Here is a 15,428-nt window from a genome sequence, read left to right on the forward strand (position 1 = left end):
TGTATTTGCAGCGCAGAATGAAACATGAGCAATCATACCAGCACCAATGCAACGGATTCTATCAGAACTCCGCAAGTTAAGGGTGCTTGGGCGAGAGTAGCACTAGGATGGGTGACCTCCTGCGAAGTCCTTATATTTCACCCATTTTCTTAGGAAGTCCTCGTGTTGCACCCATTTTTTTGCAGATGATTCTTTCGAGGATACGCGCGACTTGATATTCGCAAATGTGAGTCACGGCACCGTAGCATTTTACTTGATATTTGAACGACAACGAGAGGTGCAATGCGCACGCACAAGGAAACAAATGACGGGAGGGGGAATAAAGGTGAAGGAGTTTATGTATTTGCAGCGCGAAATTAAACAGTTGCTATCATACTAGCACTTGTGCACCGGATTCCATCAGAACTCCGCAGTTAAGTGTGCTTGGGCGAGAGTAGTACTCGGATGGGTGACCTCCTGGGAAGTCCTCGTGTCGTATTAATTTTTTTTTTAGACGGGTTGTTCGACGTTACGCGCGACTAGAACTAGGGTCCAATGGTTTATACGCAAATGTGAGTCAAGAAGCAGGGGCATTTTAATCGATATTAGAACGAGAATGAGAGATGCAGAGTGCACGCACAAGGAAACAAATGACGGGAGGGGGGATGGAGGGAGAAAAAGTGTATGTATTTGCAGCGCAGAATGAAACATGAGCAATCATACCAGCACCAATGCAACAGATTCTATCAGAAATCCGCAAGTTAAAGGTGCTTGGGCGAGAGTAGCACTAGGATGGGTGACCTCCTGCGAAGTCCTTATATTTCACCCATTTTTTTGCAGATGATTCTTTCGACGTTACGCGCGACTTGAATTATGGTCCTCAGGTTTATTCGCAAATATGAGTCACGGCGCTGTAGCATTTTACTTGATATTAGAACGAGAACGAGAGGTGCAGTGCGCACGCACAAGGAAACAAATGACGAGAGGGGGAAGAAAGGGGAATGAGTTTATGTATTTGCAGCGCAAAATTAAACAGCTGCGATCATACCAGCACTAATGCACCGGATCCCATTAGAACTCCGCATTTAAGTGTGCTTAGGCGAGAGTAGTACTCGGATGGGTGACCTCCTAGGAAGTCCTCGTGTCGCACTAATTTTTTTTTTCAGACGGGTCGTTCGACGTTACGCGCGACTGGAACTAGGGTCCACTGGTTTATACGCAAATGTGAGTCAAGAAGCAGGGCATTTTAATTGATATTAGAACGAGAAAGAGAGATGCAGAGTGCACGCACAAGGAAACAAATGACGGGAGGGGGGATGGAGGGAGAAAAAGTGTATGTATTTGCAGCGCAGAATGAAACATGAGCAATCATACCAGCACCAATGCAACGGATTCTATCAGAACTCCGCAAGTTATGGGTGCTTGGGCGAGAGAAGCACTAGGATGGGTGACCTCCTGCGAAGTCCTTATATTTCACCCATTTTCTTAGGAAGTCCTCGTGTTGCACCCATTTTTTTGCAGATGATTCTTTCGACGATACGCGCGATTTGATATTCGCAAATGTGAGTCACGGCACCGTAGCATTTTACTTGATATTAGAACGAGCACGGGAGGTGCAGTGCGCACGCACAAGGAAATAAAAGACGGGAGGGGGAAGAAATGAGAAGGAGTTTATGTATTTGCAGCGCGGAATTAAACGGGTGCGATCATACCAGCACAAATGCAACGGATCCCATTATAACTCCGCAGTTAAGTGTGCTTTGGCGAAAGTAGTACAATGATGGGTTACCTCCTGGGAAGTTCTCGTGTTGCACCCATTTTCTTTTTTTCAGATCTGCCGTTCGACGTTACGCGCGACTTTAATTATGGTCCGCAGATTTATTCGCAAATGTGAGTCACAGCGCCGTGGCATTTTACTTGATATTTGAACGAGAACGAGAGATGCAGTGCGCACGCACATGGAAACAAATGACGGGAGGGGGAAGAAAGGAGAAGGAGTTTATGTATTTGCAGTGCAAAATTAAACAGGTTCGATCATACCAGCACTAATGCACCAGATCCCATCAAAATTCCGCAGTTAAGTGTGCTTGGGCGAGAGTATTACTCGGATGGGTGACCTCTTGGGAAGTCCTCTTGCCGCACTAATTTTTTTTTTCGACGTTACGCGCGACTGGAACTAGAGTCCACTGGTTCATACGCAAATGTGAGTCAAGAAACAGGGGCATTTTAATCAATATTAGAACGAAAAAAAGAGATGCAGAGTGCACGCACAAGGACACAAATGACGGGAGGGGGGATGGAGGGAGAAAAAGTGTATGTATTTGCAGCGCAGAATGAAACATGAGCAATCGTACCAGCACGAATGCAACAGATTCTATCAGAAATCCGGAAGTTAAGGGTGCTTGGGCGAGAGTAGCACTAGGATGGGTGACCTCCTGCGACGTCCTTATATTTCACCCATTTTCTTAGGAAGTCCTCGTGTTGTACCTATTTTTTTGCAGATGATTCTTTCGACGATACGCGCGACTTGAATTATGGTCCACAGGTTTATTCGTAAATGTGAGTCACGGCACCGTAGCATTTTACTTGACATTAGAACGAGCACGGGAGGTGCAGTGTGCACGCACAAGGAAACAAATGACGGGAGGGGGAAGAAAGGAGAAGGACTTTATGTATTTGCAGTGTGAAATTAAACGGGTGCGATCATACCAGCACTAATGCACCGGATCCCATCAGAATTCCGCAGTTAAGTAAGTTTGGGCGAGAGTAGTACTCGGATGGGTGACCTCCTGGGAAGTCCTCGTGTCGCACCAATTTTTTTTCAAACGGGTCATTCGACGTTACGCGCGACTGGAACTAGGGTCCGCTGGTTTATACGCAAATGTGAGTCAAGAATCAGGGGCATTTTAATCGATATTAGAACGAGAAAGAGAGGTGCAGTGTGAACGCACAAGGAAACAAATGATGGGAGGGGGGGAGGGAAGAAGGAGTGTATGTATTTTCAGCACGAAATTAAACAGGTGCGGTCACACCAGCACAAAAGCACCGGATCCCATCAGAACTCCGCAGTTAAGTGTGCTTTGGCGAAAGTAGTACAATGATGGGTTACTTCCTGGGAAGTTCTCGTGTTACACCCATTTTTTTTTTCAGATGTGCCGTTCGACGTTACGCACGACTTGAATTATGGTCCTCAGGTTTATTCGCAAATGTGAGTCACGGCGCTGTGGCATTTTACTTTATATTAGAACAAGAACGGGAGGTGCAGTGCGCACGCACAAGGAAACAGATGACGGGAGGGGGAAGAAAGGGGAATGAGTTTATGTATTTGCAGCGCAAAATTAAACAGTTGCGATCATACCAGCACTAATGCACCGGATCCCATTAGAACTACGCAGTGAAGTGTGTTCAGGCGAGATTAGTACTCGGATGGGTGACCTCCTGGGAAGTCCTCGTGTCGCACAAGTTTTTTTTCAGACGGGTCGTTCGACGTTACCCGCGTCTGGAACTAGGGTCCGCTGGTTTATACGCAAATGTGAGTCAAGAAGCAGGGGCATTTTAATCGATATTAGAACAAGAATGAGAGGTGAAGTCTGAACGCACAAGGAAACAAATGATGGGAGGGGGGAGGGAAGAAGGAGTGTATGTATTTTCAGCACGAAATTAAATAGGTGAGGTCACACCAGCACAAATGCACCGGATCCCATCAGAACTCCGCAGTTAAGTGTGCTTTGGCGAAAGTAGTACAATGATGGGTTACCTCCTGGGATGTTCTCGTGTTGCACCCATTTTCTTTTTTTCAGATGTGCCGTTCGACGTTGCGCGCGACTTTAATTATGGTCCGCAGATTTATTCGTAAATGTGAGTCACGGCGCCGTGGCATTTTACTTGATATTTGAACGAGAACGAGAAGTGCAGTGCGCACGCACAAGGAAACAAATGACGGGAGGGGGAAGAAAGGAAAATGAGTTTATGTATTTGCAGCGCGAAATTAAACAGGTGCGATCATACCAGCACTAATGCACCGGATCCCATCAGAACTCCGTAGTTAAGTGTGCTTGGGCGAGAGCAGTACTCGGATGGGTGACCTCCAGCGAAGTCCTTATATTTCACCCATTTTCTTAGGAAGTCCTCGTGTTGCACCCATTTTTTTGCAGATTATTCTTTCGACGATACGCGCGACTTGAATTATGGTCCTCAGATTTATTCACAAATGTGAGTCACAGCACCGTAGCATTTTACTTGATATTAGAACGAGCACGGTTGGTGCAGTGCGCACGCACAAGGAAACAAATGACGGGAGGGGGAAGAAAGGAGGAGTGTATGTATTTGCAGTGCAGAATGAAACATGAGGGATCATACCAGCACTAATGCAACAGATTCTATCAGAACTCCGCAGTTAAGGGTGCTTGGGCGAGAGTAGTACTCGGATAGGTGACCACTTCGGAAGTCCTCGTGTTGCACCCATCTTTTTGCAGATGATTCTTTCGACGTTACGCGCGACTTGATTTTTGGTCCGCAGGTTTATTCGCGCGTAACGTCGAACGGCACATCTGAAAAAAAGAAAATGGGTGCAACATGAGAACTTCCCATGAGGTAACCCATCATTGTACTACTTTCGCCAAATCACACTTAACTGCGGAGTTCTGATGGGATACGGTGCATTAGTGCTGGTAAGATCGCACCTGTTTCATTTCGTGCTGAAAATACATACACTCCTTCTCCTTCCCTCCCACTCCTCTCAATTGTTTCCTTGTGCATTCACACTGAACCTCTCATTCTCGTTCTAATATCGATTAAAATGCCCCTGTTTCTTGACTCACATTTGCGTATAAACCAGCGGACCCTAGTTCCAGTCGCGGATAACGTCGAACAACCCGTCTGAAAAAAAATTGTTGTGACACGAGGACTTCCCAGGAGGTCACCCATCCGAGTACTACTCTCGCCCAAGCATGCTTAACTGCAGAGTTCTGATGGGATCCGGTGCATTAGTGGTGGTATGATCGCACCAGTTTAATTTCGCGCTGCAAATACATAAATTCCTTCCCCTTTCTTCCCCCTCCCGTCATTTGTTTCCTTGTGCGTGCGCACTGCACCTCTCGTTCTCGTTCAAATATCAAGTAAAATGCCACGGCGCCTTGACTCACATTTACGAATAAATCTACGGACCATAATTAAAGTCGCGCGCAACGTCGAACGGCACATCTGAAAAAAAGAAAATGGGTGCAACACGAGGACTTCCTAAGAAAATGGGTGAAATATAAGGACTTCGCAGGAGGTCACCCATCCTAGTGCTACTCTCGCCCAAGCACCCTTAACTTGCGGAGTTCTGATAGAATCCGTTGCATTGGTGCTGGTATGATTGCTCATGTTTCATTCTGGGATGCAAATACATACACTTTTTCTCCCTCCATCCCCCCTCCCGTCATTTGTTTCCTTGTGCGTGCACTCTACATCTCTCTTTCTCGTTCTAATATCGATTAAAATGCCCCTGTTTCTTGACTCACATTTGTGTATGAACCAGTGGACTCTAGTTCCAGTCGCGCGTAACGTCAAACGACCTGTCTGAAAAAAAAAATTAGTGCGACAAGAGGACTTCCCAAGAGGTCACCCATCCGAGTACTACTCTCGCCCAAGCACACTTAACTGCGGAATTCTGATGGGATCTGGTGCATTAGTGCTGGTATGATCGAACCTGTTTAATTTTGCGCTGCAAATACATAAACTCCTTCTCCTTTCTTCCCCCTCCCGTCATTTGTTTCCATGTGCGTGCGCACTGCATCTCTTGTTCTCGTTCAAATATCAAGTAAAATGCCACGGCGCTGTGACTCACATTTGCGAATAAATCTGCGGACCATAATTAAAGTCGCGCGTAACGTCGAACGGCAGATCTGAAAAAAAGAAAATGGGTGCAACACGAGAACTTCCCAGGAGGTAACCCATCATTGTACTACTTTCGCCAAAGCACACTTAACTGCGGAGTTATAATGGGATCCGTTGCATTTGTGCTGGTATGATCGCACCCGTTTAATTCCGCGCTGCAAATACATAAACTCCTTCTCATTTCTTCCCCCTCCCGTCTTTTATTTCCTTGTGCGTGCGCACTGCACCTCCCGTGCTCGTTCTAATATCAAGTAAAATGCTACGGTGCCGTGACTCACATTTGCGAATATCAAATCGCGCGTATCGTCGAAAGAATCATCTGCAAAAAAATGGGTGCAACACGAGGACTTCCTAAGAAAATGGGTGAAATATAAGGACTTCGCAGGAGGTCACCCATCCTAGTGCTTCTCTCGCCCAAGCACCCATAACTTGCGGAGTTCTGATAGAATCCGTTGCATTGGTGCTGGTATGATTGCTCATGTTTCATTCTGCGCTGCAAATACATACACTTTTTCTCCCTCCATCCCCCCTCTCGTCATTTGTTTCCTTGTGCGTGCGCACTGCACCTCTCGTTGTCGTTCAAATATCAAGTAAAATGCTACGGTGCCGTGACTCACATTTGCGAATATCAAGTCGCGCGTATCCTCGAAAGAATCATCTGCAAAAAAATGGGCGCAACACGAGGACTTCCTAAGAAAATGGGTGAAATATAAGGACTTCGCAGGAGGTCACCCATCCTAGTGCTACTCTCGCCCAAGCACCCTTAACTTGCGGAGTTCTGATAGAATCCGTTGCATTGGTGCTGGTATGATTGCTCATGTTTCATTCTGCGCTGCAAATACATACACTTTTTCTCCCTCCATCCCCCCTCCCGTCATTTGTTTCCTTGTGCGTGCACTCTGTATCTCTCCTTCTCATTCTAATATCGATTAAAATGCCCCTGCTTTTTGACTCACATTTGCGTATAAACCAGCGGACTCTAGTTCCAGTCGCGCGTAACGTCGAACAACCCGTCTGAAAAAAAATTGGTGCGACACGACGACTTCCTAGGAGGTCACCCATCCGAGTACTACTCTCGCCTAAACACACTTAACAGCGGAGTTCTGATGGGATCCGGTGCATTAGTGCTAGTATGATCGCATAAGTTTAATTCCGCTCTTCAAATACATAAACTCCTTCTCCTTTCTTCCCCCTCCCGTCAATTGTTTCCTTGTGCGTGCGCACTGCACCTCCCGTGCTCGTTCTAATATCAAGTAAAATGCTACGGTGCCGTGACTCACATTTGCGAAGAAACCTGAGGACCATAATTCAAGTCGCGCGTATCGTCGAAAGAATCATCTGCAAAAAAATGGGTGCAACACGAGGACTTCCTAAGAAAATGGGTGAAATATAAGGACTTCGCAGGAGGTCACCCATCCTAGTACTACTCTCGCCCAAGCACCCTTAACTTGCGGATTTCTGATAGAATCTGTTGCATTCGTGCTGGTACGATTGCTCATGTTTCATTCTGCGCTGCAAATACATACACTTTTTCTCCCTCTATCCCCCCTCCCGTCATTTGTTTCGTTGTGCGTGCACTCTGCATCTCTCCTTTTCGTTCTAATATCGATTAAAATGCCCCTTCTTCTTGATTTACATTTGCTTATAAACCAGTGGACCCTAGTTCTTGTCGCGCGTAACTTCGAACGACCCGTTTGAAAAAAAAATTAATACGACACGAGGACTTCCTAGGAGGTCACCCATCCGAGTACTACTCTTGCCCAAGCACACTTAACTGCGGAGTTCTGATGGGATCCGGTGCATTAGTGCTGGTATGATGGCAACTGTTTAATTTTGTGCTGCAAATACATAAACTCCTTCTCCTTTGTTTCCTTGTGCGTGCGCACTGCACCTCTCGTTCTCGTTCAAATATCAAGTAAAATGCCACGGCGCCGTGACTCACATTTGCGATTAAATCTGCGGACTATAATTAAAGTCGCGCGTAACGTCGAACTGCACATCCGAAAAAAAGAAAATGGGTGCAACACGAGAACTTCCCAGGAGGTAACCCATCATTGTACTACTTTCGCCAAAGCACACTTAACTACGGAGTTCTGATGGGATCCGGTGCATTTGTGCTGGTGTGACCGCACCTCTTTAATTTCGTGCTGAAAATACATACACTCCTTCTTCCCTCCCCCCTCCAATCATTTGTTTCGTTGTGCGTTCACACTGCACCTCTCATTCTCGTTCTAATATCGATTAAAATGCCCCTGATTCTTGACTCACATTTGCGTATAAACCAGCGGACCATAGTTCCAGTCGCGCGTAACGTCGAACGACCCATCTGAAAAAAAATTGTTGCGATACGAGAACTTCCCAAGAGGTCACCCATCCGTGTACTACTCTCGCCCAAGCACGCTTAACTGCAGAGTTCTGATGGGATCAAGTGCATTAGTGCTGGTATGATGCTACTTGTTTAATTTTGCGCTTCAAATACATACACTCCTTCTCTTTTCTTCCTCTTCCCGTCATTTGTTTCCTTGTGCGTGCGCACTGCACCTCCCGTACTCGTTCTAATATCAAGTAAAATGCCACGGCTTCGTGACTCACATTTGCGAATAAACCTGCGGACCATAAATCAAGTCGCGCGTAACGTCGAAAGAATCATCTGCAAAAAGATGGGTGCAACACGACGACCTCCCAAGAAAATGGGTGAAATATAAGGACTTCGCAGGAGGTCACCCATCCGAGTACTTTTCTCGCCCAAGCACCCTTAACTGCGGAGTTCTAATAGAATCCGTTGCATTAGTGCTGGTTTGATCCCTCATGTTTCATTTTGCACTGCAAATACATACACTCTTTCTCATCCCATCCCCCCTCCCGTCATTTGTTTCCTTGTGCGTGCACTCTGCATCTCTCTTTCTCGTTCTAATATCAAGTAATATGCCCCGGCACCGTGACTCACCTTTGCAAATGAACCAGCGATTTATAATTTCATTCGCGCGTAATGTCGAACAACCCATCTGAAAAAAAATAGGTGCAACACGAGGGCTTCCCAGGTGGTCACCCATCCGAGTACTACTCTCGCCCAAGCACACTTAACTGCGGAGTTCTGATTGGATCCGGGGCTTTAGTGCTGGTATGATCGCACGTCTTTAATTTCGCGCTGCAAATACATACACTCCTCCTTTCTTCCCCCTCCCATCATTTATTTCCTTGTACGTTCACACTTCACCTCTCATTCTCGTTCTAATATCGATTAAAATGCCCCTGCTTATTGACTCACATTTGCGTATAAACCAGCGTACCCTAGTTCCAGACGCGCGTAACGTCGAACGACCTGTCTGGAAAAAAATTGGAGCGACACGAGGACTTCCCAGGAGGCCACCCATCCGAGTACTAATCTCGCCCAAGCACACTTAACTGCGGAGTTCTGATGGGATCCGGTGCAATAGTGCTGGTATGATCGCACCCGTTTAATTTTGCGCTACAAATACAAAAACTCATTCACCTTTCTTCCCCCTCCCATCATTTGTTTCCTTGTGCGTGCGCACTGCACCTCCCGTTCTCGTTCTAATATCAAGTAAAATGCCACGGTGTCGTGACTCTCATTTGTGAATAAATCTGCGGACCATAATTAAAGTCGCGCGTAACGTCGAGCGGCACATCTGAAAAAAAGAAGATGGGTGCAACTCGAGGACTTCACAAGAAAATGGGTGAAATATAAGGACTTCGCAGGAGATAACCCATGCTAGTACTACTCTCGCCCAAGCACCCTTACCTACGGAGTTCTGATAGAATCCGTTGTATTAGTGCTGGCATGATCGTACCTGTTTCTTTTCGTGCTGAAAATACATACACTCCTTCTCCTTCCCTCCCCCTCCCATCAATTGATTCCTGGTGCGTTCACACTGCACCTCTCCTTCTCGTTCTAATATCAATTAAAATGCCCCTGCTTCTTGACTCACATTTGCGTATAAACCAGCGGACCCTAGTTCCAGTCCCGCGTAACATCGAACGATCCGTCTGAAAAAAAATTGGTGCGACACGAGGACTTCCCAAGAGGTCACCCATCCGAGTACTACTCTCGCCAAAGCACACTTAACTGCGGAGTTTTGAAGGATTCGGGGCTTTAGTGCTGGTATGATCGCACCTGTTTAATTTTGCGCTACAAATACATACACTCCTTCTCCTTTCTTCCCCCTCCCGTCATTTGTATCCTTGTGCGTTAACACTTCACCTCTCATTCTCGTTCTAATATCGATTAAAATGCCCCTGCTTATTGACTCACATTTCCGTATAAACCAGCGGACCCTAATTCCAGACGCGCGTAACGTCGAACGACCCGTCTGAAAAAAAATTAGTGCGACACGAGGACTTCGCAGGAGGTCACCCATCCGAGTACTAATCTCGCCCAAGCACACTTAACTGCGGAGTTCTGATGGGATCCGGTGTAATAATGCTGGTATGATCGCACCCGTTTAATTTTGCACTACAAATACATAAACTCATTCCCCTTTCCTCCCCCTCCCGTCATTTGTTTCCTTGTGCGTGCGCACTGCACCTCCCGTTCTCGTTTTAATATCAAGTAAAATGTCACGGCGCCGTGACTCACATTTGCGAATAAACCTGAGGACCATAATTCAAGTCGCGCGTAACGTCGAAAGAATCTTCTGCAAAAAAATGGGTACAATTACATACACTTTTTCTCCCTCCATCCCCCCTCCCGTCATTTGTTTCTTTGTGCGTGCATTCTACATCTCTCCTTCTCGTTCTAATATCGATTAAAATGCCCCTGCTTCTTGACTCACATTTGCGTATAAACAAGTGGACCCTAGTTCCAGTTGCGCGTAACGTCGAACGACCCGTCTGAAAAAAAAATTAGTGCGACACGAGGATTTCCCAAGAGGTCACCCATCCGAGTACTACTCTCGCCAAAGCACACTTAACTGCGGAGTCCTAACGGGATCCGGTGCATTAGTGCTGGTATGATCGCACCCGTTTAATTCCACGCTGCAAATACATAAACTCCTTCTCCTTTCTTCCCCCTCCCGTCATTTGTTTCCTTGTGCGTGCGCACTGCACCTCCCGTGCTCGTTCTAATATCAAGTAAAATGCTACGGTGCCATGACTCACATTTGCGAATAAACCTGAGGACCATAATTCAAGTCGCGCGTATCGTCGAAAGAATCATCTACAAAAAAATGGGTGCAATTACATACACTTTTTCTCCCTCCATCCCCCCTCCCGTCATTTGTTTCCTTGTGCGTTCACACTGCACCTCTCCTTCTCGTTCTAATATCGATTAAAATGCCCCTGATTCTTGACTCACATTTGCGTATAAACTAGCGGACCATAGTTCCAGTCGCGCGTAACGTCGAACGACTCATCTGAAAAAAAATTGTTGCGATACGAGGACTTCCCAAGAGGTCACCAATCCGAGTACTACTCTCGCCCAAGCACACTTAACTACAGAGTTCTGATGGGATCCAGTGCATTAGTGCTGGTATGATGCCACTTGTTTAATTTTGCGCTTCAAATACATACACTCCTTCTCCTTTCTTCCCCCTCCCGTCATTTGTTTCCTAGTGCGTGCGCACTGCACCTCTCGTTCTCGTTCAAATATCAAGTAAAATGCCACGGCGCCGTGACTCACATTTGCGAATAAACCTGCGGACCATAAATCAAGTTACACGTAACGTCGAAAGAATCATCTGCAAAAAGATGGGTGCAACACGAGGACCTCCCAAGAAAATGGGTGAAATATAAGGACTTCGCAGGAGGTCACCCATCCGAGTACTTTTCTCGCCCAAGCACCCTTAACTGCGGAGTTCTGATAGAATCCGTTGCATTAGTGCTGGTATGATCCCTCATGTTTCATTATGCACTGCAAATACATACACTGTTTCTCCTTCCATCCCCCCTCCCGTCATTTGTTTCCTTGTGCGTGCACTCTGCATCTCTCTTTCTCATTCTAATATCAAGTAATATGCCCCGGCACCGTGACTCACCTTTGCAAATGAATCAGCGGTTCATACCATTCGCGCGTAACATCGAACAACCCATCCGAAAAAAAATAGGTACAACACGAGGGCTTCCCAAGTGGTCACCCATCCGAGTACTACTCTCGCCCAAGCACACTTAACTGCGGAGTTCTGATGGGATCCAGGGCTTTAGTGCTGGTATGATCGCACCTGTTTAATTTAGCGCTGCAAATACATACACTCCTTCTCCTTTCTTCCCCCTCCCGTCATTTGTTTCCTTGTGCGTTCACACTTCACCTCTCATTCTCGTTCTAATATTGATGAAAATGCCCCTACTTCTTGACTCACATTTGCGTATAAACCAGCGGACCCTAGTTCCAGACGCACGTAACGTCGAATGACCCGTCTGAAAAAAAATTGGTGCAACACGAGGACTTCCCAGGAGGTCACCCATCCGAGTACTAATCTCGCCCAAGCACACTTAACTAAGGAGTTCTAATGGGATCCGGTGTAATAGTGCTGGTATGATCGCACCTGTTTAACTTTGCGCTGCAAATACATAAACTCATTCCCTTTCTTCCCCCTCCCGTCATTTGTTTCCTTGTGCGTGCGAACTGCACCTCCCGTTCTCGTTCACATATCAAGTAAAATGCCACGGCGCCGTGACTCACATTTGCGAATAAACCTGAGGACCATAATTCAAGTCGTGCGTAACGTCGAGCGGCACATCTCAAAAAAAGAAAATGTGTGCAACACGAGGACTTCACAAGAAAATGGGTGAAATATAAGGACTTCGCAGGAGGTAACCCATGCTAGTACTACTCTCGCCCAAGCACCCTTACCTACGGAGTTCTGATAGAATCCGTTGCATTAGTGCTGGTATGATCGCACCTGTTTCATTTCGTGCTGAAAATACATACACTCCTTCTCCTTCCCTCCCCCTCCCATTAATTATTTCCTTGTGCGTTCACACTCCACCTCTCATTCTCGTTCTAATATCGATTAAAATGCCCCTGCTTCTTGACTCACAATTGCGTATAAACCAGCGGACCCCTGTTACAGTCGCGCGTAAGGTCGAACGACATATCTGAAAAAAAATTGCTGCGATACGAGGACTTCCCAGGAGGTCACCCATCCGAGTACTACTCTCGCCCAAGCACAGTTAACTGCGGAGTTTTGATGGGATCTGGTGCATTAGTGCTGGTATGATAGCACCCGTATAATTTCGCGCTGCGAATAAACCTGAGGACCATAATTCAAGTCGCGCGTATCGTCGAAAGAATCATCTGCAAAAAAATGGGTGCAACACGAGGACTTCCTAAGAAAATGGGTGAAATATAAGGACTTCGCAGGAGGTCACCCATCCTAGTGCTACTCTCGCCCAAACACCCTTAACTTGCGGAGTTCTGATAGAACCCGTTGCATTGGTGCTGGTATGATTGCTCATGTTTCATTCTGCGCTGCAAATGCATACACTTTCTCTCCCTCCATCCCCCCTCCCTTCATTTGTTTCCTTGTGCATACACTTTGTATCTCTCCTTCTCGTTCTAATATCAAGTAATGTGCTCCGGCACCGTGACTCACCTTTGCAAATGAACCAGCGGTTTATAATTCCATTCGCGCGTAACGTCGAACAACCCATCCGAAAAAAAATATGTACAACACGAGGGCTTCCCAAGTGGTCACCCATCCGAGTACTACTCTTGCCCAGGCACACTTAACTGCGGAGTTCTGATGGGATCCGGAGCTTTAGCGCTGGTATGATCGCACCTGTTTAATTTCGCGCTGCAAATTCATACACTCCTTCTCATTTGTTTCCTTGTGCGTTCACACTTCACCTCTCATTCTCGTTCTAATATCGATTAAAATGCCCCTACTTCTTGACTCACATTTGCGTATAAACATGCGGACCCTATTTCCAAACGCGCGTACCGTCGAACGACCCGTCTGAAAAAAAATTGGTGCGACACGAGGACTTCCCAGGAGGTCACCCATCCGAGTACTAATCTTTCCCAAGCACACTTCACTGCGGAGTTCTGATGGGATCCGGTGCATTAGTGCTGGTATGATCGCACCTGTTTAATTTCGCGCTGCAAATACATAAACTCATTCCCCTTTCTTCCCCCTCCCGTCATTTGTTTCCTTGTGCGTGCGCACTGCACCTCCCGTTCTCGTTCTAATATAAAGTAAAATGCTACAGCGCCGTGAATAACATTTGCGAATAAACCTGAGGACCATAATTCAAGTCGCGCGTAACGTCGAAAGAATCATCTGCAAAAAAATGGGTGCAACACGAGGACTTCACAAGAAAATGGGTGAAATATAAGGACTTCATAGGAGGTAACCCATGCTAGTACTACTCTCGCCCAAGCACCCTTACCTACGGAGTTCTGATAGAATCCGTTGCATTAGTGCTGGTATGATCGCACCTGTTTCATTTCGTGCGCAAAATACATACACTCCTTCTCCTTCCCTCCCCCTCCCATCAATTGTTTCCTTGTGCGTTCACACTGTACCTCTCCTTCTCGTTCTAATATCGATTAAAATGCCCCTGCTTCTTGACTCACATTTGCGGATAAACCAGCGGATCCTAGTTCCAGTCGCGCGTAACGTCGAACGACCCGTCTGAAAAAAAATTAGTGCGACACGAGGACTTCCCAAGAGGTCACCCATCTGAGTAATACTCTCGCCCAAGCACACTTAACTGCGGAGTTCTGACGGGATCCGGTGCATTAGTGCTGGTATGATCGCACCCGTTTAATTCTGCGCTGCAAATACATAAACTCCTTCTCCTTTCTTCCCCCTCCCATCATTTGTTTCCTTGTGCGTGCGCACTGCACCTCCCATGCTCGTTCTAATATAAAGTAAAATGTTACGGTTCTGTGACTCACATTTGCGAATTAACCTGAGGACCATAATTCAAGTCGCGCTTATCGTCGAAAGAATCATCTGCAAAAAAATGGGTGCAACACGACGACTTCCTAAGAAAATGGGTGAAATATAAGGACTTCGCAAGAGGTCACCCATCCTAGTGCTACTCTCGCCCAAGCACCCTTAACTTGCGGAGTTCTGATAGAATCTGTTGCATTGGTGCTGGTTTGATTGCTCATGTTTCATTCTGCGCTGCAAATACATACACTTTTTCTCCCTCCATCCCCCTTCTCGTCATTTGTTTTCTTGTGCGTGCACTCTGCATCTCTCCTTCTCGTTCTAATATCGATTAAAATGCCCCTGCTTCTTGACTCACATTTGCGTATAAACCAGTGGACCCTAGTTCCAGTCGCGCGTAACGTTGAACGACCCGTCTGAAAAAAAAAATTAGTGCGACACGAGGACTTCCCAGGAGGTCACCCATCTGATTACTACTCTCGCCCAAGAACACTTAACTGCGAAGTTCTGATGGGAACCGGTGCATTAGTGCTGGTATGATCGCACCTGTTTAATATTGCGCTGCAAATAGATAAACTCCTCATTTCTTCCCCCTCCCGTCATTTGTTTTCTTGTGCGTGCACACTGCACCTCTCGTTCTTATTCAAATATCAAGTAAAATTCCACGGCGCCGTGACTCACATTTGCGAATAAATCTGCGGACCATAATTAAAG

General features: G+C 46.5%; 2 non-coding genes and 26 pseudogenes across 2 annotated transcripts; 8 read left to right on the forward strand and 20 right to left on the reverse strand.

The window, feature by feature from the left end:
* Positions 1-362: 362 nt before the first annotated feature.
* Positions 363-481, forward strand: LOC148262938 (5S ribosomal RNA; annotated as a pseudogene).
* Positions 482-1,013: 532 nt separating this feature from the next.
* On the forward strand, positions 1,014-1,132 carry LOC148262939 (5S ribosomal RNA; annotated as a pseudogene).
* A 545-nt stretch (positions 1,133-1,677) lies between these two features.
* On the forward strand, positions 1,678-1,796 carry LOC148262940 (5S ribosomal RNA; annotated as a pseudogene).
* Positions 1,797-2,674: 878 nt separating this feature from the next.
* Positions 2,675-2,793, forward strand: LOC148262941 (5S ribosomal RNA; annotated as a pseudogene).
* A 204-nt stretch (positions 2,794-2,997) lies between these two features.
* LOC148262942 (5S ribosomal RNA) lies at positions 2,998-3,116 on the forward strand (annotated as a pseudogene).
* A 207-nt stretch (positions 3,117-3,323) lies between these two features.
* LOC148262943 (5S ribosomal RNA) lies at positions 3,324-3,442 on the forward strand (annotated as a pseudogene).
* Positions 3,443-3,645: 203 nt separating this feature from the next.
* On the forward strand, positions 3,646-3,764 carry LOC148262944 (5S ribosomal RNA; annotated as a pseudogene).
* Positions 3,765-3,973: 209 nt separating this feature from the next.
* On the forward strand, positions 3,974-4,092 carry LOC148262945 (5S ribosomal RNA; annotated as a pseudogene).
* A 776-nt stretch (positions 4,093-4,868) lies between these two features.
* On the reverse strand, positions 4,869-4,987 carry LOC148262946 (5S ribosomal RNA; annotated as a pseudogene).
* Positions 4,988-5,554: 567 nt separating this feature from the next.
* Positions 5,555-5,673, reverse strand: LOC148262947 (5S ribosomal RNA; annotated as a pseudogene).
* A 209-nt stretch (positions 5,674-5,882) lies between these two features.
* On the reverse strand, positions 5,883-6,001 carry LOC148262948 (5S ribosomal RNA; annotated as a pseudogene).
* Positions 6,002-6,884: 883 nt separating this feature from the next.
* LOC148262949 (5S ribosomal RNA) lies at positions 6,885-7,003 on the reverse strand (annotated as a pseudogene).
* A 562-nt stretch (positions 7,004-7,565) lies between these two features.
* On the reverse strand, positions 7,566-7,684 carry LOC148262950 (5S ribosomal RNA; annotated as a pseudogene).
* A 190-nt stretch (positions 7,685-7,874) lies between these two features.
* On the reverse strand, positions 7,875-7,993 carry LOC148262951 (5S ribosomal RNA; annotated as a pseudogene).
* A 203-nt stretch (positions 7,994-8,196) lies between these two features.
* On the reverse strand, positions 8,197-8,314 carry LOC148262952 (5S ribosomal RNA; annotated as a pseudogene).
* Positions 8,315-8,875: 561 nt separating this feature from the next.
* On the reverse strand, positions 8,876-8,994 carry LOC148262953 (5S ribosomal RNA; annotated as a pseudogene).
* Positions 8,995-9,196: 202 nt separating this feature from the next.
* On the reverse strand, positions 9,197-9,315 carry LOC148262954 (5S ribosomal RNA; annotated as a pseudogene).
* A 563-nt stretch (positions 9,316-9,878) lies between these two features.
* LOC148262955 (5S ribosomal RNA) lies at positions 9,879-9,996 on the reverse strand (annotated as a pseudogene).
* Positions 9,997-10,201: 205 nt separating this feature from the next.
* LOC148262956 (5S ribosomal RNA) lies at positions 10,202-10,320 on the reverse strand. Its single transcript, XR_015820107.1, has one exon. It is a non-coding gene; the product is annotated as a 5S ribosomal RNA (ribosomal RNA).
* A 402-nt stretch (positions 10,321-10,722) lies between these two features.
* LOC148262957 (5S ribosomal RNA) lies at positions 10,723-10,841 on the reverse strand (annotated as a pseudogene).
* Positions 10,842-11,242: 401 nt separating this feature from the next.
* LOC148262958 (5S ribosomal RNA) lies at positions 11,243-11,360 on the reverse strand (annotated as a pseudogene).
* Positions 11,361-11,918: 558 nt separating this feature from the next.
* Positions 11,919-12,037, reverse strand: LOC148262959 (5S ribosomal RNA). The gene has a single exon (XR_015820525.1). It is a non-coding gene; the product is annotated as a 5S ribosomal RNA (ribosomal RNA).
* Positions 12,038-12,242: 205 nt separating this feature from the next.
* LOC148262960 (5S ribosomal RNA) lies at positions 12,243-12,361 on the reverse strand (annotated as a pseudogene).
* Positions 12,362-12,923: 562 nt separating this feature from the next.
* Positions 12,924-13,042, reverse strand: LOC148262961 (5S ribosomal RNA; annotated as a pseudogene).
* A 436-nt stretch (positions 13,043-13,478) lies between these two features.
* On the reverse strand, positions 13,479-13,597 carry LOC148262962 (5S ribosomal RNA; annotated as a pseudogene).
* A 186-nt stretch (positions 13,598-13,783) lies between these two features.
* LOC148262963 (5S ribosomal RNA) lies at positions 13,784-13,902 on the reverse strand (annotated as a pseudogene).
* Positions 13,903-14,461: 559 nt separating this feature from the next.
* On the reverse strand, positions 14,462-14,580 carry LOC148262964 (5S ribosomal RNA; annotated as a pseudogene).
* Positions 14,581-15,143: 563 nt separating this feature from the next.
* On the reverse strand, positions 15,144-15,262 carry LOC148262965 (5S ribosomal RNA; annotated as a pseudogene).
* Between the last annotated feature and the right edge of the window lie 166 nt (positions 15,263-15,428).

This window comes from Carica papaya, chromosome 5 (assembly GCF_054855325.1).
Source record: "Carica papaya isolate Zhongbai chromosome 5, ASM5485532v1, whole genome shotgun sequence".
Lineage (NCBI taxonomy): Eukaryota > Viridiplantae > Streptophyta > Magnoliopsida > Brassicales > Caricaceae > Carica > Carica papaya.